Source organism: Camelus dromedarius, chromosome 5 (assembly GCF_036321535.1).
Source record: "Camelus dromedarius isolate mCamDro1 chromosome 5, mCamDro1.pat, whole genome shotgun sequence".
Lineage (NCBI taxonomy): Eukaryota > Metazoa > Chordata > Mammalia > Artiodactyla > Camelidae > Camelus > Camelus dromedarius.
The window spans coordinates 26725441-26750181 of record NC_087440.1 but is presented as its reverse complement, the minus strand read 5'-3'; the positions used below and the strand labels follow the sequence as shown (position 1 = coordinate 26750181).

General features: G+C 31.8%; 1 long non-coding RNA gene across 1 annotated transcript in view; it reads right to left on the bottom strand.

Annotated features, from left to right (window-relative positions):
• The window catches only part of LOC135321289 (uncharacterized), a 118513-nt gene extending 96178 nt beyond the window's left edge, over positions 1 to 22335 (bottom strand). Inside the window, exon 1 of the long non-coding RNA XR_010380888.1 lies at positions 20541 to 22335. This is a non-coding gene — a long non-coding RNA (uncharacterized LOC135321289). The remainder of the gene's footprint in view (positions 1 to 20540) is intronic.
• Between the last annotated feature and the right edge of the window lie 2406 nt (positions 22336 to 24741).

Sequence of the window (24741 nt, the reverse complement as noted above, 5' to 3'; positions counted from 1 at the left end):
GATAAGAAAGAAAGAAAACAGTAAATGAAACCTGTAATGACAGATGTCAAATCAACACTTTCTTAATGTAGTTCCATAAAACAAAATTCCTGGAAAAAAATAACATCCTGCAGAATAAAATGTCAGGTTAAAGAAACACACTCTTTCCCTTATCACTGGGTTTTAACAAGTGAATTATGCAGAGTCAGAGGAGGTAAATATAGAGTAACAAATCTTTTTCAAATGATTTCAGAAGTTTTTACTTTTAAATATAGATTTGAAGCTCTGAAATGTACATTTCAGGTATACATAAATATATCATCCCTGAAACAGATAAATCGTGCTATTATGTAATTTGTGCATATGGTAAAAAGATTTTTAAAGAGTACCTTTAAAAATTGAAATTAAAGTGCAAGATTAAAAAGAACACTGGGTTTTATAAGTTATCTATACATTCAATTCTAAATTCCTTTCATAGATAAGACTGTTTCAAAAGAGGGTTTAAAATAAGAACTTGTTGGAGGTACCTTATTTGGGAGATAACTCCCAAAAAGCTGAGAGAGGAGGCGTGGGGAGTGAGACAGGAAAGGAAAAGCTTTTGAGTTGGTTAATGATCTGAGCAACCAAGTATCAATTCTACTGGGAATTCTCTGAGGAACTCTGTCGAATGTAGCTCAGAATTGCTCATCCAAAGGATCTCAGGCTGGTGTATTTATTCACAATATCCTGTCTCCCATTAGTTGAGTGTTGCTACGAGTGGCAATATCTCCCTCACTCTTCTTGGCTTCCCTGGCACAAGGACTGAGTAAGCTCCCTTGGCTTCAGAGAAAGTCCTGAGGCAGAAGAATGGAGAAATGCACAGCCCAAGTTTTGGTAGAACATTGCTGTGTGCCCAGAACTATTTGGCAGTGCTCAATAGCAGGTGACAAGGGCACCAGAAACCTGTGCCTCAGATACCAGGTCACCTACAAAAGTTATCACTCCATTACTTTAAATCAGCTCACAGGATAGAGATTAGTAAGACTCTTCATAAATCTAAAGCTTTTGCATTCTAAAATATATTTTTATTTGTAATTTTAAAAATCTGAAAACAATCTGATATATAAAAATAAATTATATGTTCATATAACCAATCCAATTCCCATTCCAATTAACATTTTTTGGGGGTGTGTGTGTGTGTACTTTCAGAAGAAATTCATGTTTAAACTAGGCAAAAGGATAAATTTGAAGTTTAAAGAAAAAGAAGCCAATGATGCTAAAAGGGAGAAAAAGTATCACCTAAATATGACAACTAATTTTCACATCGTTTCTATACTACAAAACTGTTTAAATGGAAAATAATGTAATTTGATCAGTTTTATTCTTTTTTTAAATCTCAATAAAAAACAATCTGGTTTGGATTAATTTCCCATTTTTCACCTAGCTGTTTCAGCATCATGAAGAAACACATTGTCTTAATTGCACTTTTTTTCAAAAGGCCATATATCATAGTAGTTAAAATTATTCAGACCTTGAGGTCAGATGCCTATGTTTGAATTCTCACTCCACAACTTACCAGCTGTGCAGAATGGTGACAATGACAGTACTTAGTTATATATTCAGTAATTGGTACTTTAGGATTAAATTATATAACACATACAAAGCCTTCAGAAAAGTCTCCATCTCATAATAACTGCTCAGTAATATTACTGATGATGATTATTATGTATTGTTAATAATCTGCAAAAATTAGGAGGTAAAAAGTTATAACAGCAAGTTTATAATTAAGTGTGCATTCATATACAGTTATACTACAAAGCAATAAAGGAGAAAAAGAGCCTCTGAGTAAAACATAAACTCATTGTTTTGTAGAAGGGGAGTCAATGATTTCCAGATGAAAGGTGGAGTTTCATTTTGGTCTTCCTCTGTGAGAGCAAGGAAGTTATTCTCATTACAGTCCACCTCACATGAGCAGTTACCCATAAACAGCTTGTTTAAGGATGTCAAATGCTAAGAATAAAGATCAGTGAGCAGAGTAAGAAATGATGAAGCAGGAAGCTAAGACAATTTGAAACTGGATAGATAAATGCAATTTACATTTACTCAAGAAAAAACTGAACGGAAAAGTAAGAAGTTTATCCACTAACAGGAAAATGTAATATCTAAGAATGGCAAACAGTTAATATTGGTGACCTAAGTGGTCAATGACTAATGTGGAATAATGGATTACAGTCACACAAATGACTGGTGTAGGGCAATCGCATTAAAGAGCAAAAGCATTATACTACAATAGGATACAGTTAGGTCGTGAATTTCTCAAAGAAAAGGGAAAAATACCACAAAGCTGTTGAAGGCAAAAGAGATAAAGTAAAAAAGCATTAATTAAAATAAAAAAAATTTTAATTCCACTAGGAAAAAAGGCTGACCATGCAGTGGCAAGCCAGCATTAGAAAGTTATATGTTAGTACCATTAATATATAAGTTCAATAAAATAAATTAATTAATATATAAATAAATAACATAGTCTAAAGTAGGACAAAGTAATATAAATGAACAAACTTAAAGCACTGGCATACCTTAGGAAACTAAATTTATGTTCAATCTGGGATAAATTTGTTATTACACTTGGCACAATGGATCTTATTACTATTGATATATAATGGGCACCAAGTAGGCATCTTCAAAGTTTCCTGATTTTGAATTTAAAAGTGGACTAGAGAAGGATACTTATTTGAGATACTGTAATTGCCGCTCTAAAAGAAACATCATTTTTTAAAAAATGAGAACTGTCTAAGGTCACCTGAAAGAACAACTTTCATCAATCCCAGAAGGCTATGTATTGAATTTCTAACTAGGTCTGATTCAATATAGGTAGACATACATAAAATATATCTTGAAGTTAAATTTGTATATGACAATAGAAAATTTTCAGCTTTTCAAAGTAGTTTCTAAGTAGTTTTTTAAACTGCGTTTTCATATCAAAACATAGTGTTCTTCTTACGGGTTTTCATAATATGAACCCGAGAAAAAATGTTGGATGTTTTCCTGTAAAATTAACCAATAAATTTTAGAAAAGCCAAAGATAATTTATGCTCATCAGATCTGTTTTTTTTCCCCCAATAATGTTAAAAGAAATTTCAGTAATTCCATGGGTTGGCTGATTTCCTTCCTTTGGATTCAGCTAAATGAGCAGACAACTCAGTCTAGTGTTCCAGCCAGTCAGGTCTAACACTTACCTACTCAAGGTTAATATTCATCTATACTTCACCCACTTTTTATTGTCACTGTGATTATGTTGAAGATCCCAGATATTGTAACATTTCATCTGTATGTATTTCAGTAAGTGAAGATAAAGAACTCCTTTTTTTCTTTTTAAATATAACCGCCACAGAATTATTACACCTAAAAAAAATAATTCCTTAATGCCATCAACTATCTTGTCAAAGTTCCCAACAAAATTTGATGAAATACTACAAAACATAAGATATCTTAACAAGCAGTAAAATAAATGGCTAGAGCAAAATCCTCACCTAATCTGTATCTGTGTCTTAATTTTTAAAACACATTTGGTAAGTAATTGAACATTGTTTTCATATGAATTATTATCAGGTAAAGTTCTTAAGTATTCATTATTATTTAATTTGAAATTTCCACTAAGCAATACAGAAAGATTTTTAACTTTAAGATTCAGTGCTCACCAGTGAGTTATCTCCAATGTGTTCACTTTTTTCTGTGAATAATCACCCTAAGTTATATCTACACATGCACAAAAACTGAGAAGGTATAATGCTACTTCTACGCCTACCACACAAAAGTACACGATGTCTTTCTAGTTATACTGCTGCCTCATTTTCTATTATATACTGCCTCATGTTCCAACAACTACTTTATCTATGGTAGCAATGGATAGGTAAGGCCCTAGACTACTTTAAATCAATCATTCATCCTTTGACAAATTAAAAAAGTTGGCCAATTGACTTCAACTTAATAAATATTTATTGAGTGCCTAATAAATGCTAGGCTCCATGATGTTATATGCACTGTTATGTTAGCAGTCAATAGGCGAGAAATGATCTCCCCTCTCATCAAGTTTACAATCTAGTAGAGTAGGGACTGTAAAAATATGCCAAAGCAATACCCATGTGATCTATTTCCAAAATTAGGAAATGTGATATTTAAAAAAATTTTTTTCTAACAACATTTGTTTCTCATGTGGAAGATACGATTTTACTAAGGAAAAAAAACGAGGGAAGGCAGAAAGATTTGCACGTAGGAGGCCATTCAATTAGTAGTGATGGAACTAAACTGAGTAACCTAGGGTTTCTTCTGAATAAGGCATCATTACTTTCCACTTTAGTAACAGTTAGCTCTGTTCAAGGCAGGTTAAACAACCTGTAATCAAATCTGAAGTAATCAATTAAGATAAGTTTCAAACATCAAGTCTATGTTTTATTGTTTGATAGCTTTCTTTTTTAGATGTTTATGATTACCAATGATGATAAAGAGAAGCCACTAGAAGGAAAAAGGATTGGAAGAACATGCACTAAGTTCAAAGAGGACATATAAATTGACAACTCTAAATCCCCCCAAAATGTTCTCTATCTTTAGGGAAATATTTGTTCCAAGCTGAAAGCCCCATTATATGCACTGGAACTGAACTTTAGCTTATAATTAGGGTTGGGTCAAAAGTCTAAACCAGAAATTCAAAATACACATAAATACTTGAACTGAATAAGGAAAGAAAGTCTCTGTTAAGTGAAAGTTGCATGTTTGAAAGTTCTCAGGAGACTCAATTACTACTCCCCATTCTTTTAGGAAACATAAATCAGGAGAGGCTTAAAAGGAAATTAAAAAGACGCTAGATTCCCAAAGGATTTTATATACTCTCATTAGATTGTCACTTGATTAGGCAAATAAATGACCAAGTTATAGAAACTGAATCAACAAAAAGAAGCAATTAAATAGTACATGCTATAATACATTGTATAATATTTTCTTACCTGTGGACCACTGTCTAAATTATAAACAAAATAAGTAGATTACTGGAGTATATAATTTTGTTCTGAACTTTATTTTGTTACAAAGAAGATGGGCAATTCTTTATGTATTATGTCACAGTTAAAGAATGTGCAAAAATATAAGCAGGTATCAGTTTCTGTTTTATTTCAAACAGAACTTGAACTACCTCAGGACCTAGTCCAGGGATATTACTATGAAAACAGTAATGAATCTTATTTTTAAAATGACTTTAATCCTTTGTCTTTAGTAAACTAGTAGAAAAAGGATCCATTTCTGAGAAGGAAATGCTTTTTATACAGTTGATATGGATCAATAACTTATGACCTCACACTCACATATGAAAGGATCAACAGAGACTGTCAAATATGTAGCTGCAAATATCATTGTAGACAGTATTTGCTCAATAAGGATAGATTTCTTGGCACCCAACACATTGCTAACATTCATTGTGAAAATACTATCACTCAAATAACATAACAATTTAAACATTTCCTATGATTATACTAGCTATTTTCTAATTAATAGATATCATTAAATATTACTGTAATTGATTAATAATATCATTATTAAATAGTAGCTAATTTCTAATATTTGAGACTTCCTTACTTTATGGGGATATTGCATTAATCATTATTATTCTTGAGACCTTTTTTTCCTATACTGTCCACAACTACTTTATTGCTTCCAAGGACTGACTTTAACTTCTCATCCCATTTTTAATGTATTGAAAATGCCAAATATAAAAATAAAAGCATCATACTGAAAAAATAATATTCTGCTTGCTCACAAAAATTCTCTATTTGCAACAGATTGAGAAGTTTCCCTCTACCTTTAACATGGAAGTAAAAATTGTATCTTTAGATTATAAACCATTAACATATTTTTAAAGATTATTACCTAATCTTAGCACGAATAAGAAAAATTTAGAAGCAAAAATCTAGAATTCCTTCCTAACAAATCATTTTCCATGTTCCTTCTTGTCCTTTTTTTAGATGCATAAATTTTACACATCTACAACCATACTATAGCCACAATTGTGCCTTTATCATTTAAAGGTATGTGATATGCAGTTATCAATGTTGTACAATAAATACTTTCAATGGTTGTATACTAGTTCAATGAGTTAATGTGCTATAATGTAATTGTTTGTTATTACAAAGAAAAAGGCAAGGGTGTCCATATTTGAAATGCTTAAAAGAGTACCTGGTTTACAGTAAGTTCTACTTAGTGTTGACTTTCATTATTACCATTATTATTGTTATCATGCTATTATTACTGTAATTATAATTGTTCTCAGAGTACTGGAAAAAATGAAACTTGAAAAGAATAAAATGAGACAAAAATATTCAAATGAAATTTATATATATATATATAAAATATATATTCTTGTGAAATCCAATGGAAACAACTAAAAAAGATATTAGAAATAATAAAACTTTTACAAGCTAGTTCTATAAAAAGAAACTCTAAAGAAGCAGAAGCTTTCTTTATATAAATAATAACTTGTTAGAAAAAGTAATGTAAGAAAATCATAATTAAATCTAACACTTATTGAACATTTGTTAAGTGCCAGGCATTGTTGTAAATACCTTAAATTTACTGTATTGACCCAGGAATCCTGCTCCTGGGCATATATCCAGAAGGAACCCTACTTCAAAATGACACCTGCACCCCAATGTTCATAGCAGCACTATTTACAATAGCCAAGACATAGAAACAGGCTAAATGTCTATCAACAAATGACTGGATAAAGAAGATGTGGTATATTTATACAATGGAATACTATTCAGCCATAAAAACTGACAACATAACGCCATTTGCAGCAACATGGATGTTCCTGGAGAATGTCATTCTAAGTGAAGTAAGCCAGAAGGAGGAAGAAAAATACCATATGAGATTGCTCATATGCGGAATCTAAAATAAAGGAAAAAACCATAAATACAAAACAGAAAAAGACTCATAGACATAGAATACAAACTTGTTGCCAGGGGGTCAGGGGTGGGAAGGCACAGACTGGGATTTCAAAATGTAGAACAGATAAACAAGATTGTACTGTGTAGCACAGGGAAATATATACAGGATCTTGTGGTGGCTCACAGCGAAAGAGAATGTGACAATGAATGTATGTATATTCATGTATAACTGAAAAATTGTGCTCTACACTGGAATTTGACACAACACTGTAAAATGACTATAACTCAATAAAAAAAAGTTAAAAAAAAGAAAAAAAATCAGAAACCCTAAAAAAAAATCTACCGTATTTACTAATTTAATCTTCAAAACCACATTATGAGGCATATGACACCATATTTCATAAAATCTAAGACAACATTACTGTTAAGACACATCACAATTTCAAAAATATTAAAATATGGAAAAAATGTGTGTCTTAGTATCACTAAGATACAGTTTTATCATTCCTATTTTACAGAAGAAACCGAGAGACAAGAGGTTAGAATATTTGGTTACTCAGTATGAAAGTGGAAGGCTGCCTGGTTGACTTAACTATTTCTTGTTGTCCATAAATAAAACCATTTTTCTAAATTAACCTCATATCCAGAAACCTTACAAAACTCAGTATTAATTCTAAGGATGTGTCTGTAGATCTGTTTCACATTTTCTATTTATACAATCATAATCTGCAAATAGTGATAGCTTTATTTCTTCCTTTTCCTAACTTAATACATTTATTTATTTTTCTTGCCTTCCCCACTGACTGAATAGAAGTGGTGATTTCAGGCACCCTTAACCTGTCCTTAAATGAAAAGTTTTTATCATTTCACACTTAGGTATGATATTTGCGCTATTTATTGCAGATGATCATACGTTTCTGACTTTGTTATTCTGTTAATATGTGAATTCTTTGATTTATTTTAGCTATTAAATTAGTCTCACATCCCTAGAATAACCCAACTTTGTCACGCTATATTATTCATTTGATAAATCACAAGTTTAATTTGATAATATTTTGTGAAGGATTTAAAAATCTATGTTCATGAGTAAGACTGGTTTATAATTTTTCTATTTCTTAATACCATCAGATATTCATTTCCAAGTAAACATTTTTAAAAAATTAGAATTATAAGTCTAAGAGAAACAGATTAAACATGTGTCAGATACCAAAAATGGTTATGTCCTAATGGGCAATAATACTGTAACTTTTCAGCCTATCTTTCCTACTTCACAGAAATAATTCACATCTCTATTGGACAAAAATCTATATATTAATTAGCAACTTCATAGAGTCTAGGCTTTAATCTAAATAGTAAGTGAAATTAAAGTTCATTTCCTAAAGAAATAAATATTCCCTGAGTCAGCTTTTTAACAGTACTCCAGAATAACATTGAAAGCACATGCAGTCATATTTTCCAAATATTTTTCAAAAAAAATCAATTATATGTAACAGAATATAGATTATACTAAACTCATAAAATGAGTCCCCTCTTCTGTTTTCTTGAAGTTTCTATAAAATTGGCAATTTTCCCCTTAAATGCTTGGTAAAATTACCCACGAAGCCATTTAGATCTGGAAGTAATATAGATAGGGCCATTCAGATTTGCCATATTTTTCTGAAGTCCTGGTTTTTAAGGAATTATTCCATTTTGTCTAGGTTTTCAAGTTTACTAGCATTGAGTAGTTGGCAGTTTTATCTTTCTAGCATATGAAGGAACCATAATGATGTCTTCTTTTTAAGATTTCTGGGACTGATTATTTGTGCCTTCATTCTTTTTAGCTCAATCAGTGTCGCCAGGGATTGATCAAGTTGAGTCATTTTCGAGAACCACTACTGGCTTTGGTGACCTCTGTTTTATGTTTATATTCTATCTAATTAATTTCTTTTTGAACTTTGTTATTTGTTTCCTTGGGTTCTATCCTTTACCTAACTTATGATTATTGCTTAGCTCACTGATTTTCAGCCATTATTCTTCTGATATGTGTGTGTGTGTGTATTTGAGACTATATATTTCCTTGGAAATACTGCTTTAATGTTATTTCACAATTTTAATATATCAAATCTGCAACTAGCAATTTGTTAAAAAAATTACTAGTTTCCCTTGGCGTTTATTCTTTGTGCCATGGGTTATTTAGAAATTTGTTTAATTTCCACATATTTGAAGATTTTCTAGCTATCTTTTTTATTGTTGTTAAAGACATGTAACATAAAATTTACCATTTTAACCATTTTTAAATGTGTGGTACAGTAGTGTGAAATATATGCACCTTGTTGTGCAACTAATCTCTAGAACTTTTCACTGTGCAAAACTGAAACTCTATACCCATTGAGCAGGTTCTCTTTTCCCCTTCCCTCCAACTCTCACAACCAACATTCTACTTTCTGTTTCTATGCGTTTGCATACTTTAGGTAGCACATATAAGTGGAATCACAGAGCATTTTCCTTTTGTGGCTAGCTTATTTCATGTAGTATAGTGTCCTCAAGGTTCATCCATGTAGTTGCATATGAATTTCCTCTTTTTTATGGCTGAATAATATTCTGTTGTATGTATACACCACTTTTCATTATTTGTTCATCTGTCAATGAACATTTAGGTTGTTCTCACATCTCAACTATTGTGAATAATGCTGCAATGAATGTAGAGTGCAAATGTCCCTTTAACATCTTGATTTCAATTATTTTGGATAAATTCCCAGGTGTAGGACTGCTGGGTCATATGGAAGCTTTATTTTTAATTTTTTGAGGAAACTCCATACTTTCTTCCATAGCTGCTGTACTATTTACGTTCCCAGCAAGAGTGCACAAAGGTTACAATTTCTTTGCATCCTCACCAACACTTGGTATTTTTTTCTGTTTTTTTTTTTTGATAGTGGGCATCCTAATGGATGTGAATTGACATCTCATTGTAGGTTTTATTAGCACATCCCTGATAATTAGTGATGATGAACATTTTTTCATATACCTAGGGGCCATCTGTACATCTTTTTTGGAGAGATGTCTATTCCTTTGCCCATTTTAAAATTGGATTATTCTTGCTGTTATTGTTGAATTGTAGCTGTTCTTTACATATATATTCTGAATACCACAAGGTTTACAAATATTTTCCCCCATTCTGTAAGTTGTATTCTTTTAAAAAATTTATTACCTATTTTTAATTGAAGTGTAGTTGACTTACAATATTATACTACTTTCAGGGATACAACATAGTGAGTCTATATTTTTAGATTATGCTCCATATACATTTAATATAAAATATTAGCTATATTCCCTGGGCTATGCATTATATCATTGTATCTTATTTATTTTATACCTAGTAGTTGGTACCTCTTAATCCTCTTCCTCTATCTTGTCCCTCCTCCCATACCTCTCCCCAATGGTAACACTAATTTGTTCTCTGTATTGGTGAGTCTGTTTCTGTTTTGTTATATTTGTCAGTTTTATTTTTTAGATTCCACGTATAAGTGAAAACATATAGTACTTGCCATTCTCTATCTGACTTATTTCATTAAGCATAGGTCCATCCATGTTGTTGCAAATATTAAGATTTATTCTTTATTATGGCTGAAAAATATTCCATTTTATGTGTATACCACATCATCTTTATCTGTTCATCTATTGAAAAACAGTTTGCTTACATATCTTGGCTATTGTAAATAATACTGGTATGAACATTTTAGCGCACGTATCTTTTTGAATTAGTGCTTTGGTTTTTCTTCAGATGTATACCCAGGATTGGTATTGCTAGGTCATATAGTAGTTCTTTTTTTTTTCTTTTTTTTTTTTTGAGAAATCTCCATACCGTTTTCCACAGTGGCTGCACCAATTTACATTCACACCAGCAACACACAGGGGTTCCCTTTTCTCCAAATCCTCACCAACACTTAATTAATACCTAATTTATTGTCATTTTCTCCCTTTATATTTATTAATAATTGCTGTATATGTTTAGGTCCACCTATATTAGGTGCATATATATTTACAAATGTTATGTCCTCTTCTTGTCTTTACCCCATTATCATCATACAATGCCCTTCTTCATCTTTTATTATTAACTTTAAAGTCTGTTCTGTCTGATAAAAGCATTGCTACTTCAGCTTTCTTTTTGTTTCCATTTGCATGGAATGTCTTCTTCCATCCTCTCACTTTCAGGCTGTGTGCATCTTTCACTATGAAGTAAGTCTCTTTTAGGCAACATACAGATAGGATTCATTGTTTTTGTTTTTGCTTTTGTTTTTAATCCAGTCAACCATCCTACATCCTTTGACTGGAACATTTAGTCCATTGACATTTAAAGCGATTATTGAGAATATGTACTTATTGCCATTTTGTTACTTGTTTTCTGGTTATTTTTGTAGTTCTTCTGTGTTCTTTTACTCTCTTCTTTTTTGGTTTGATTTTCTTTAGTGTTATGTTCCTTTCTCTCTAATTTTTGTATATCAAGTGTAGGTTTTTGATTTGTGGCTACCATGGAGTTTATAGGTTGTATTCTGTTGATTTAGTCCTTTGCTGTGCAGAAGTCTTTAAGTTTGATGTTAGCCTATTTTTCCATATACATGTTTTTGTTGTCTGTGCTTTTGGTGTCGTATTCAGGAAATCACTGCCAAAGGCAATGTCATGAAGCTTTTCCCCTGTGTTTTCTTCTATGAGTTTTACAGTTTCAGATCTTATGTTTAGGTATTTAATCCATTTTGAGTTAATTTTTATATATGGTGTAAGGTAAGGGTCTAAATTCATTCTTTTGCATGTGTGGATATCCAGTTTTCCCACAATCATTTGCTGAAAATACCATGCTTTCCCCATTGAAGAGACTTAGCATTCTTGCTGAAGATCATTTGACCATGTACTTGAAGTTTTATTTCTGGGTTCTCTACTCTGTTTTATTGGTTTACATGTCTATCTTTATGTTAGTACCATACTGTCTTATTTACTATAGCTTTGTAGTATGTTTTGAAATCAGGACGTGTGAAGCCTCCAGCATTGTTTCACATTCTCCAGATTGCTTTGGCTACTGGAATTCTTTGAGATTCCATATGACTGGTATTCTCTATTTCTGCAAAACAAATGCTGCTGGGATTTTAACAGGGACTGCACTGAAGCTGTGGATTGTTCTGGGTAGTATGGGGAATTTAATAATATTAAGTATTCCAATCTATGAAGGTGGGATGTCTTTCCATTCATTTGTATTTTTAATTTTTTTCCACAATGTTTTGTAGTTCTCAGTGTATAAGGCTCCCGTCTCCTTGTTAAGCTTATTCCTATGTATTTTATTCTTTTTGAGGCTACTGTAAATGGTAGTTTTCTTAATTTTATTTTTTGATTGTTTGCTGTTGGTGTATAAAAATGTAACTGGTTTTGTGAGTTAATTTTGTATCTTGCAACTTTGCTGAATTTGTTGCTTAGGTTCTAACAATTTGTGTGTGTGTGTGTGTAATCCTTAAGGTTTTCTGCATATTAGATTGTGTCATCTGCCAACAGAGAAAATTTTACATCTTCCTTTCTGATTTAGATGCCTTTTAGTTCTTCTTCTTGCCTAACTGCTCTGATTAGGACTTCTAGTACCACGTTGAATAGAAGTGGTGAGCGATGGCATCCTTGCCTTGGTTCTAATCTTAGGGGCGAAGATTTCAGTTTTTTATCATTGAGTACAAAGATAGCTGTGGGCTTTCAACTACGAGTTTTATTAAGTTGAGTAATTTCCTTCTATTCTTAGTTTGTTGAGTGCCTTCATCATGAAAATGTGTTGAATTCTGTCAAATGCTTTTTCTGCATCAATCAAGATAATCATGTGGTTTTTGTCCTTCATTCTGTTTATGTAGTATTTATATTGATTGATTTTAATAAACTGGATCATCTTAGCATTCCATGAATAAATCTCATTTGGTCATGGTCTATAATTCTTTTAATGTATTGTTGAGTTTAGTTTGCCTGTAGTTTATTGAGGATTTTTGCATCAACATTCATCAGGTATATTGGACTGCAGTTTCCTTTTCTTCTACTATCTTTGCCTGATTTTCTTTTCTTGTAGTATCTTTGTCAGGGTATTGCTGGCATCATAAAATGAGCTTAGAAGTGTTCCCTTCTTTTCCCTTTTTTGGTTTTGGAAGAGTTTGAGAAAAATTGGTGTTAATTCTTTAAATGTTTGTTATAATTCTTCAGTGAAGCCACCTGGTCTTGTGCTTTTCTTTGGGAAAAAGAAAATAAATTTTTGATTACTTATTCAATCTCCTTACTAGTTATAGGTGTGCTCAGATTTTAAATTTCTTCATGATTCAGTCTTGATAGGCTGTTATTGTTCTAGAAATCCATCCATTACCTGTAAGTGATCTATTTTTTGGCATACAATTGTTCATAATAATCTCTTGTGCTTCTTATTTTTTCTGTGATACCAGTTGCAACATCTCCATTATTTTTGATTTTTCTTATTTGATTCTTCTATTTTTCTTAGTGTAGCAAAAGATTTGATAATTTTGTTGATCTTTTCAAAAAATCAACTTAGTTTTGCTACTTTTTTCCTATCATTCTTCTGTTCTTTACTTCATTTATTTCTACTTTAACCTTTATTATTTCCTTCCTTCTGTTAAGTTTGGGTTTAGTGTGTTCTTTTTCTAGTTTCTTGAGGTTAAAGTTAGGTTGTTGATTTGAGATCATTTTTATTTCTTTACCCCAATCATTTAAAAAATTTTGAGGTAACATTGGTTTATAACATTATGTAAGTTTCACATGTACAACATTATACTTCTACTTTTGTATACATTACAGTGTGCTCACCACCAAAAATTTAGTTTCTCCATCACCATACAGTTGACCTCCTTTACATATTTCACCCTCTCCTTTCACTAATTCCCCTCTGGTAACCACCTCTCTTCTCCGTATACAGGTGTTTGTTTTTGTTTAGTTTACTTTGCTCATTTATTTTATTTTACTACTTTAAATTTAAATACTTCAATATATTCCACATATGAATGAAATCATATGGTATTTGTCTTTTTACATGTGACTTAATTCACTTAGCATGACACTCTCAAGGTCGATCCATGTTGTAAATGGCAGGATTTCATCTTTTTATAACTGAGTGGTATTCCATTTTGTGTGTGTGTGTGTGTACATCTATATATCTATATAAAATTATAAAATTCACATCTTCTTTATTCATACATTGATGAGCACTTAGGCTGTTTCCATATCCTGGCTATTGTAAATAATGTTGCTGTGAACACAGAGGTGCATATATCATTTTGAATTAGTGTTTTCATATTCCTTGGATAAATTCCAAAATAGAATAGCTGGATCAAACGATAGGTCTTTTCTTAATTTTTGAGAATCTTCATATTGTTTTCCATGGTGGTTTCACCAGTGTGTATTTCTACCAACAGTGGAAATTTCTTCACATTATTGCCAACAGTTACTATTTCTTGCCTTTATAATAATAGACATTCTAACAAGTGTGAGGTGATACCTCACTGTGGATTTGACCTGCATTTCTTTAATAATGAGAAAGGCTGAAAGTCTTTTCATGTGCCTATTGGCCATTTTTATCTCTTCTTTGGAAAAATATTCAGTTCCTCTGTCCATTTTTTGATTTTTTTTGGTTTTGTTATTGAATTGTATGAGTTCTTTATATATTTTGGATATTAAGCACTTAACAGATAAATGATTTGCAAATATCTTCTCTCATTTAGTAGGCTGTCCCTTTGTTTTGTTGATGGTTTCCTTTGCTGTAGATAAGGTTTTTACTGTGCTGTCTCATTTGTTTATTTTTGCTTCTGCTTCCCTTGCCTGAGGAGACATATCCAGAAAAATATTGTTCAGACTGGTATAAAAAAGGATACTGCTTATGTTTTCTTCTAGAAGTTTCAGGGTTTCAGGGCTTACACTCTAGTTTTTAACCCATTTCAAGTTGATTTTTGCATATAGTGTAGAATAATAGTCTATTTTCATTTTTTTGTATATGCCTGTCCAATTTTCCAATAGCATTTATTAAAGAGAGTACACTTTCTCCATTGTTCTTTGCTTTCTCATAAATTAATTATCCAAATATGTCTATGTTTATTTCTATGTTCTCATTTCTGTTCCATTGATCTATGTATCTGTTTTTCTGCTAATCCCTCTTGACTTTGTCTTGATCTTAGAGGGACAGCTTTCAGGTTTTCACAATTAAGTACGATGTTAGCTGTGGGTTTGTCATATATGGCCCTTATTAAGTTGAGGCATGGTCCTTTTATACCCATTTTACTGACAGTTTTTATATAAATGGATGTTGCATATTGTCAAATAATTATTTTGCATCTATTGAGGTTATCATATGGTTTTTACCCCTGATTTTGTTAATGTGATGACTCACACTGATTGATTTGCAGATGCTGAACCATCCTTTGCATCCTTGGAATAAATTGTACTTGATCATGGTTCATGATCTTTTTAACACAATGTTGTATTCAGTTTGCTAATGTTTAGCTGAGGATTTTTGCATCTATGTTCATCAAAGATATTGGTCTGTAACTTTGTGTGTGTGTGTGTTACCTTTGTCTGGTTTTGGTATCAGGGCAATGTTGCTCTTATAAGTAGTGTTAGGAAGCATTACCTCCTCTTCAACTTTTTGGAAGAGTTTGAGAAGAACAGGTGTTACATCTTCTTTGAATGATTGGTTGAATTCATCTGTAAAGCTGCCTGGCCCTGGACTTATGTTTTTTAAGAGGTTTTTAATTACTATTTCAATCTCTTTATTAGTGATTGGACTATTCAGATTTTCTACCTCTTTATGATTCAGTCTCAGAAGTTTTTATGATTCGAAGAATTTGTCCATTCTTTTGGGTTGTTCAATTTATCAGCATATAGCTGAGCATTATTTTCTTTTGGCTGCCATTTGCTTGGAGTATCATCTTCAATCCCTTCACTTTGAGCCTAAGTTTGTCTTTAGAGCTGAAGTGAGCCTTCTGGAGGCAGCATATAGTCATTATTGCTGTTTTAAATCCATCCAATCACTCTGTGTCTTTTGATTTGGTGTATTCAATTCATTTACATTTAGGGTGATTACTGATAAATGAAGGCTTAGTAATACCATTTTGTCTTTCATTTTCTGGTTGGTCTATATCTCCATTGTTCCTTTTCCCTTGTATTCCTGTATTCTTTGACTTGATGGCTTTTTATGATGTTTTTCTCAGAAGTTTTCTTTTTTTTTTAATGTTTTGTGTCTCTGCTCTAGATTTATATATTATGGTTACCATGAAGCTTGTACAAAACAGCTCATAGATAAAATAGTCACTTTTCTGCTTTGATAGCTTCATATCTTCATTTGCCAATATGGGTTCTGTCTTTTTCCTCTGCCCTTTTTATGTTTTTGTTGTCTCAAATTATCCCTTTTTATGTCATAAACTTGTTACCAAATGGAAGTAGCTATAGTTATTTTTACTGCTTGTTTCTCCTTTAAATTTTTTGCTATACCAATGTGTTTCAATACCTATTCTGATATAGAGTTGAAATTTTCTGATTATTTATCTATTATTTATTACCTATTTATTATTTATTATCTATTATTATTATTTATCTATTATTTATTATTTATTACCTTACTCAAAGTTTTATGTATTTTTGCCTTTTTGTTTCTGGTAGAAGAGCTCTTTTTTTACATTTCTTATAAGGCTGGTCTAGTGTTGTTGAACTCCCTCAGATTTTATGTGTCTGGGAAAGCCTTTATTTCCCTTTCATATCTGAATTTTAACTGCAGGATAGAGTATTCCTGGTTGACAGTTTTTATTTTTCTGTATTTTGAGAATTTCATTCCACTCCTTCCTGGCTTGCAGGATTTCAGCTGATATACCTGCTGATAACCTTATTGGAGGTGGGTGTCCTTTGTAGGTTACCATCCATTTTCCCTGGCCATCTTTAAAATTCTTTCTCATTGACTTTTGAGTTTTAATATAATGTATCTTGGAGAAGGTCTTTTTGTGTTGAAGTAATCAGGTGTTCTTTTAGCTTCATGGACTTGAATATCCAGTTCCTTCCCCAGGTCTGAGAATTTCTTAGTTATTTAAAAAAACAAACAAACAACTATTCTCCTTCTGGGATACCCATTACCTAATTGTGCCATTCCTAAAAGAGTCAGATAACTCTTACAGAAATTCCTTTCTTTTTTAGACTTTAATTATCTTTCCTTTTCAACTTGTATCTTTTCTAGATTTCTCTCTTTGAGTTCACTAATTCTCTCTTCCATGGCCTGCTCTACTCCCAATGCATTCTTCATCTCGTTTACTGATTTCTTCAGCTCCAAACTTTGATTCTTCCTTAGAGTTTTAATCTCTTTGGTGAAGTGTTCCTTCTGTTCATTAATTTTATTTCTGAGCTCACTGAACTGCCTTTTTGAGTTTTCTCTTAGCTTGTTGACTTTATTCATGACAGCTATTTTGGATTTTTTATTAGTTAGACTGCATTATTCCATGACTTTACATTTTGTTTCTGGAGAATTATCATTTTCTATGAGCTGTTTTGTACAAATGTCATGGTAACCATAATATATAAATCTAGAGCACTGCAGTCTTCTTAAATTTATCAAGAAGTGTTTTGTGGCCTAACAAGTGATCTGTCCTGAAAAACATTCCCTGTATGCTTGAGAAGAATGTGTATTTTGTTGTTGTTGAGTGGAGTGTTATTTTAATGTCTGTTGGGTACAATTAGTCTACAATACTGTTCAAGTCCTCTGTTTCTTTATTGACCTTTGATTTGGTTGATTTCTACATTATTGAAAGTGAGATATTGAAATCTCTACCATTATTGTGTTAATTTCTATTTCTCATTTCAATTCTGTCAATGTTGGCTTTATATATTTGGATGCTCTGTTGTTAGGTGTATATATACTTATAGTTGCTATACTTTCCCGGGGGGACTGACTCATTTATGATTATTTAATGACCTTCTTTGTCTCTTGTTATGGTTTTTGACTTAAAATTTATTTATCTGATATAAATATGGTGTGTCCTGCTCTCTTTTGGTTACCATTTTCATGGAATATTGTTTCCCATCCTTTCACATTCAGCCTATATATAACCTTATATCTAACATGTGTCTTTTGTAAATGACATATTGTGTATTTTTTTAATCCATTCACACTCTGTATCTTTGGTTTTCTGTGAGAATTGTTCCACATGCAGATGTCATTTTTGATGTGTTTGCTGGAGGGAGGTAAGTTCCACGTCCTCCTACTTCACCATCTTGATCTTTACCCTAACTCTCTCTCCTTTGACTGGGAGTTTAATCTATTTCTATTTAAAGCAATTACTGGTAGAGAAGAATTCACTATTGTCATTTTGTTAATTGTTTATGTCTTCTAGTCTTCTAGTTATTTTGTCACTCTTTCCTCTTTTGCAGCTGTCCTTTGTGTATTGTTAATATTTTTTATAGTGATATACTTTGATTCCTTTCTCATTTTCTTTTCTGCATCCTCTATAGGTATTTTCTTTGTGGTTACCATGGGGATTGCATCAGACATCTGTAACAATCTATTTTAAACTGATAAAAACTTAACATCAATTACATATAAAACTCTACTCCTTTATACTTCCTCCCTCCTACTTTGTGTTATCAATGTCAAGTAGTCTTTGTGTATTTTGTATCGGTTAACATAGTTTTATAGTTATAGTTACTTTTCATGATTTTATTTGTAAAATTCTATAACAGAATGAGAAGTAATTTACACACTATCATTACAATATTATAAAACTCTATATGTTTATATATTTACCTTTATCAGAGAGCTTTACATTTTCATATGCTTTAGTGTTGCTGTCTAGTCTCCTTTGTTTTTCAACTTGAAGAACTCCCTTTAGCAATATTCATAAGAAAGGTGAGTCTAGAGCTCTGTGGTTTGTTTTTGTTTTTGTTTTTGTTTTTGTTTTTCAAATCAGGGAAGGTCTTTCTTTCTTTTTAGACTTTTCTGTATGTTTAAAATTTTCCTTAGTAAAATGTTGGTGTAAAAAAATAGTTAAATATTCAAACAAAAACTTGGAAAAATTACTAGCAGACACAACAAAGCTTAATAAAAGATGCTAAGGTCTTAACATAAATGCTGTTAACTAGAGTTAAATATTTGTTTATTTCTTCAGGATAAAAATTAGAGTGAAACACACAAGCCAGAAGTGCACTATCAATGAGTTTTGACAAATGCATTACTGTCATCCTGAAAGTACCTTCACTTTAATTTTTGAAGTATATTTTACCTGGCTACTGATTCTAGGATGATAGTTATTTTCATTTAACACTACAAAGGATATGATTCCATTGTTTTGGCTTCTTTTCTTTCTGTTGAAAAGTTAGGTTTCATTTTAACAGCTGCTTTATTGAATGCAGCCTTTTAAAAAATGCATCTTGATAATTTTCAAATTATTTTGCTTTTTGTTTCCAACAGTTTTCTTGCCATATACCTAAATATGGATCTCTTTTTATTTCATTTGTGGCTCATAAGACTTCTTGAATCTGTGTGTTTCATTAATTTTGCTAAGTTCTGAACCATTATCTTTTCAATTATTGCACTTTTCCCTTTATACCTCTCCTCTCTTATACTTCAATTATGTGTTTTAGACCTTTTCACGGTTTTTATTTCTCAGCTTCTAATGTGTACTTTTATCTTTGTTTCTCTCCATGCTTCATCCTGAATATTTTCTTAACTTCTCTTCCAATTCACTGAATCACTCTTTAACTGTATACAAGACTCTTAAAAGGCTTTTACAAGACTCTTAGCCCTTCCCTACCGAAATCCAACTACTCACAGCTCACTACCACTATCTGCTATCGGACCAAAAGAACTACTTTTATTACCCTCAGTTTGGGCTTAAACCTGATACCACCACAGCCTAGCATTCTCAGATCATGTTTATTCCATAAATTCCAATCTCCATTTCTATGGGCAGTGAGGCAATTTCCCCCCCATCTTCTCTATTTTACATATTTGATTATTTATCTGTCTCATTCCATAGGATAAAAGCTCCATGAGCAAATAATTTTTGGTTATCCAGTTCACTGTTGTATCCCCACTGCATGAACAGTGCCAGAAATATTAATGTAAGCACTCAATAAATATGTTAAATGAAAAAGTAGTATGCTACATCTCTTTTATAAGAAATCATTAAAGTGAAACTTTACGAAAACACCAATCAGAAATTTTATTTTTAAAAACACCACCAACAAGAAAAAGCTACATGGGAAAGAGTAACAACTAAGTAAATATCAAAGAAAAATAATAGTCAATTAGAATTTGAAAGAAGAGAAGGAAATAAATTAATTTGTTATTTTTATTATCCTCCCCCAAACTAACTAAGTCTATCACAGATTTGGGTTCAGAAACACTCCTCCACTGCCCAGTTTGATTCATGACGTCCTGACACAGTGGTAAACTGTTGGTACTACTGAAATCTACGCATTAGGGGCACAAAATGAGTTAAGTAGCTCTCCGAATTTGGGTGACTCTGATGCTTGATTCATTAATCTGCTCCAATGATCATTAATGGCAGCATCGACCCACTGGCACCTAAGGCCATAAACTATCTGAATCCCAAGTTGCATCAAAATGGCTTACAGAATTAGGTTTCAAAACCTTTTAAATGTCTTGCTTACTCTTACCAGATCAGTTTTCTGCTCTTTAACTTGAAGGCAAAGATGAGGAGAGGGTGGAGTGGGCTAGGAAAGTTGTGATGAACCAAACGTTGATGAATAAAAGTCATCCTTTATATTTCTCCTTTGTCTCTCTGTAAGGAAATATTTTTGAGGTGGTATAAAGACAGTGGTAACATACCTCTATGGAGATCTTTGAATTTATACATGCTGCTATGAGCTGTGACAATAAATTTCTGTGCATAACATACTCAAGAAGCTTGCCATCAAAATAGTTTTAGTCAATTGATATATACATATATACATACATACATATATAGTTGTCGTCGTCATTGTTGTTGTTGTTGTTTTTGTTGCTATTGCTCTTGTTGTTGTTGTTCCTCCAGGATCTACTGCTTAGACTTTACTATAAGATCAACTAGTCAACCTACATTGTAGGCACTGTTTTCACTTACATTATATGGGAAGTTTTAAAGGGCTCTAGTGTGTCTCCTTCTAATGAGACTACTAAAATGTTGTACAATAACATTAAGAATTTACTTAGCACTAGAACTCATTAGACTGTCCCCCTACCTCATTTTCTTAATCAAATACTTTTAAATTTAAAAATATATGCTCACTGTAAGAAGTCACAATTACAGATATATTAAGCTTTTCTGTATTTCCCACTTCATTCACCCTTTACCCAAAGAAACCATATTATCAGTAATAGTTATTACATGCTCACATCTTACTATCTCATTAAAATATAATAGATAAATAAGCTTATTAAAATATAAAAATATCCTTATTAAAATACAAATCCTTATTAGAATATAAATAAATATACAAGCACCCTGTCTGGCCCACTACATATCAGAAAAACAAGATCATATTATAGACATCAGTTTTCATCTTGTTCAAACTAGTGACATATGTTACTGTATTTATAACATTGGGAATAATGGTTACCCATAATAACTTCAATTTAAAGTTAGAATTAGAATTACACTGTAATTTAGCCATATTTATAGTGAATTCCATGTAGGCCTAACAGTTTTAAACAGAGTATATTTGTTGGATTGAAGAGAAAAATAAAAGCACAGAGATGATTTAATGTTACTAATTTTTCAAGATATTTGATGAGATTTCTGAAATAAAGTAAAATAAAATGAAAGACTAAAGAATGGACTCTGAGATTATGTTTCTAAAAGTAACAACTTCTCGGACTATGAGCTATTATAATGATATAAACCATATAATTGTCCCATGGATTATTTCAACAAAAAATAAAATTAAGTACTAAGTGATAATAGGGTACATCAGTAAATTGGGGCTAAATTTCTGTGAACCTTGTCTCTTTATAAATGCAGTGGCTTTGCAACAATTAATTTGAAATATTACTTCTCATAAAGCTGTGTGAAAAAATCTAAAACAACTACATAAGGAAGAAGGAGCTTCTGAATTGTTAAAAGTCTTGATTCTTCTGTTAAAGGTTATGCATTTTAATATGATCTTTTGGCTGATTTATGTAAAGCTTTGTATTTTTCATTTTCTCAAGCCTGTCACGGTAGTGATGTATAGTACATTTTAGCATCAAGTTTGCCATAAGCAATAAAGTCAAAGCCCCAAAAGAAATTTTAATATATTTCCCCATTTAACCTGGAGCATTCCATTATTCAGTTACTTTGTTTAGGACCCAATGTTTAGTTGATACACTTTTTACATTCATATAAATAATTTAGGATTTTAACTTAAAGGTAAAATTTAAATAGATTAATTATTCAATGGAAAAGTTTAAGGGTCATTATACATAAAACAAAAATGTTAGTGATAACTTAGATACTACACTAAAAACCTCTCTCAAAGTTGTATGTTACATTCCACTTTGCTTGGAGTATTTTTCTCTAACAAGATAAGAGAAAAATAAACAAGAAATTGACTTTTATTAAATGATATGCAACATGAAATGGAAGCAGAAGCATGTCTATAAATTTCCATAAGAGGGAAAAATAAAGTATGAAAATAACAAACAGTTAAATTAAAAAATTCTTACTGCAGAACTAATAGTTGTTACAGAGGGTATGAAGATAAAAGAAGAGTCCTTAAGAAATTTACAACCTCGTAGAAATAAGATAAATCCTTTAGCAACTATAACATAAGCTGCTTAAGTTAATTGTCACAAGAAAGGGAGAAACAAAGTGGTAGAGCAGTTCTTCTGGTGTGGCTAAGTGTATGACAGTATGTGAATTCAGTCTTGCGTCATGGGCAGGACGTAAAAAGTTAAAGAAAGGGAAGAAGAAAGTAAGACAGATACGATAGAATAAGCAAACGCAAGGGGGGAGAGAAGCAGAAGGCATGGTAAGGGGGCCCTGCGTTAACAGAGCAAAAGAACATGTGTGGGAGTCCTGGGAGCAAGACTGAACAAGCATGTTATGGCAACATGTGAGATGACCCTCAATTCATGGCTAAACATCTTATTTATAGAGAAAACAATGTAGCACCATTATGTATTTTTGTGCAGAGAAACAAAAACTAGAAAGAAAAATCTAATTTGGCAGTGGAGTAGAATATGGGGAGAATAAAAGCAAAAGACCACTTAAAGTCAAAGTTCTATCTTATTCAAGAGTTTGGGCATGAACTTTAACTAGAAAGATGGGCATGAATATGGAATAGTGTAAGAGACACTAAAACTAGCCTACAAGGATCAGATAACCAACTGAATGCTCATGGTAAAGGAGAGACAGCTATAAGAGATGATTCATTTTTTCTGTGTGTACATTACTGGGGGAAAACAGCTGTGTTAAATAACAAAAACAAGGAAAAAGTACACTTGGAGGGGAAAATGAGTTCAAGGTTTGTACATAATGAGTTTGATACATGTTGGTAGTTATGTACAATAGCCAGTCAGAAATAAGGATATAGAGTTAAGGAAAGAGAATAGGTATTACTAGAAAGACCAGAAAGAGAGTGACTTGAGAATTATCTGAACAGAGGTAAAAAGTAAACTTGTGGGAAAAGACAAAATCTCAGAAAAAGAAAATACTGCAAAAGAATAAAATGGACCATAAAAAGAACTTGAGGCATACATACACGTTGAAGGTAAGAAGCAAAGAAGCTATTGAAGGAGAAGGAATCTTGAGAGAGTAGAAGTAAAGTCAGAATAGTACAATAACACATATACATTATAAAAATATTTTTCAAGGAGATGATGGCCAATATTATCAGGGAAAATGATTAAGAATTATGAAGACTGAGAATAGACCAACAGCAATTGGTCAAAGTAATTGAGGTCAAACTAGATTGCAAATGTGTTATAAAGTAAATGGAAACTAAAGAAATCTAGGGAACAGATACACATTTCAGAGTGGTATTTGAAGTATACATTCAAGGTCTCACTATTATTTGGTGTAGAGTGTTGATTAATTTGTTAATATGAATTTGAAATGACAATGTGATTTTGATAAAACATGTAAAAGACTATCTGTCATTTTTGCCCTCTAGCATTTACTTTTTATTTTGTTAATTATACACTGTTTTCTCGCTATAGAATCCCTTTCTCTATTATCTGGGTGGGGTCAGGATAAAGTTGGTGACTTGACCAATGCTTGGCCAATCCTTTGTAACAGGATTTCTGGGAAAGGAACTCTTACTGTTTACCTCCAGATTTACACTAAGAATGCCATCTTGAAGACTGTATTTGCAAAAATAAAGAAAATAAAAATAAAAAGCCCTGAAGGAGGCAACATTTAACATATTAAGTTAGAACAATGAAGACAAAAAGGATGTCTAAGCATATATACATAAAACTCTGATGAAAGAAATCAAGGAAGAAGTAAATAAATAGATATTACATGATAATGGATAGGAAGACTCAATACTGTTAAGATGTCAGTTCTTTCCAACTGGATCTATAGATTCAATGTGATCCCATTCATAATCTCAGCAAATTACTTCGTGGATATCAAAAAACTAATTCTAATGTTTATATGGAAAAGTGAAAGAAAAGGTCAGCACAATATTGAAGGAGAACAAAGTCAGAATCTGACATTTTCTGACTTTAAGACATACCATAAAGCTACAGTCATCAAGACATTGTAGTATTGGCAAAAAGTACAGAAAAAAAACAGATCAATGGAATAGAACAGAGAGCCCAGAAATAGGTCTACACAAATACAATCAACTGATCTTTGACAAAGGAGCAAGGCAATATAATGGACAAAAGATAGCC